The sequence below is a fragment of the Myotis myotis genome, unplaced genomic scaffold (genome assembly GCF_014108235.1).
Source record: "Myotis myotis isolate mMyoMyo1 unplaced genomic scaffold, mMyoMyo1.p scaffold_m19_p_1, whole genome shotgun sequence".
Taxonomy (NCBI): domain Eukaryota; kingdom Metazoa; phylum Chordata; class Mammalia; order Chiroptera; family Vespertilionidae; genus Myotis; species Myotis myotis.
The window spans coordinates 29,759,246-29,760,488 of NW_023416313.1; the positions used below are offsets into that span (position 1 = coordinate 29,759,246).

Consider the following 1,243-nt stretch of genomic DNA (forward strand, 5'->3'; position numbering starts at 1 on the left):
CCTAAAATAAAAATTTTTTATTAAAAATGCCTACCTGTAAAAAGTTTACTTTGTACTATTTTAAAAACATGCACAACTTCAGATATATTTGTATAATATTTAAAATGTTTAAAATTCTGAATCTATCATTTGAGAGCTTTTACTTATTTATTTTTTTAAATATATTTTATTGATTTTTTACAGAGAGGAAGGGAGAGAGATAGAGAGTCAGAAACATCGATGAGAGAGAAACATCTATCAGCCGCCTCCTGCACATCCACCACCGGGGATGTGCCCGCAACCCAGGTACATGCCCTTGACCGGAATCGAACCCGGGACCCCTCAGTCCGCAGGCCAACGCTCCATCCACTGAGCCAAACCGGCTTCGGCTTGAGAGCTTTTATGGTAAAATTTAATACAAAGCAAAACCCTTATATTTGGAAGAAATTCTTTGCAGTATTATCCAACAATTGGGGGGAAACACCAACACTTTCCCAGGAGCTTATTTCTGTACCACTTGGACTTAAAAAAAAAAAAAAACTATACTAGTATATATATTAACACACCTTACAAACATTTGAACAAATGGACAGTTGGTAAATTAGGAAAAAAAAGTCCTCTTATATTAAAAAATGACGCCTAAAGCAGATTTTAATAACATCCATTTATGAGGTGTGTTATGGCAAATTTCTTTTCAAATCTTCACTGTAAATATATTCATTAGAGTTGGCCTACTTGTCAGCCTTTCCTAATTTGAAAACTTCCAACCTCCAAACTCATTCTCTCCCTTCAGAAATATGTTGGCAGTAAAATAATTAACAAATTGAAGGTGTGAAGCTTTCTTCTCCATTAGTTGGTGGTAAGCGTCTAAATTCCAGAGTAGGGAGGACACAGGTCGTTAAAAAAGGAAAAATACGGCATGATTCCACTCATATGAAGTATTAAACTGATAAGAACAGATACTACACTTGATCTTAGCCAAAAGGCCGAGAAGCGATATATGAAGTATTTAAAGTAGACAGACTCGTGGAGCAGAAAGCAGAATGGTGGTTGCCAGGGGCTAGGGAATGGAATTGGAGAGCTGCTGTGCTATGCGTAGTTTCAGTGACACAAGATGTAATAGTTCGAGAGATCTGCTGTACAATGATGTGCATAGTTAATACTGTACTGAACACTAAAAGTTTTGTTAAGGTAAGGTTCATGTTAGGTGGGGTTTGTTGTGTGGTTTTTGTTTGTTTGTTTTGCCACAGTTAAAAAAAAAATG

General features: G+C 36.3%; 1 non-coding gene across 1 annotated transcript; it reads right to left on the reverse strand.

The window, feature by feature from the left end:
• Positions 1–788: 788 nt before the first annotated feature.
• LOC118660817 lies at positions 789–977 on the reverse strand. Its single transcript, XR_004969031.1, has one exon. It is a non-coding gene; the product is annotated as a U2 spliceosomal RNA (small nuclear RNA).
• Between the last annotated feature and the right edge of the window lie 266 nt (positions 978–1,243).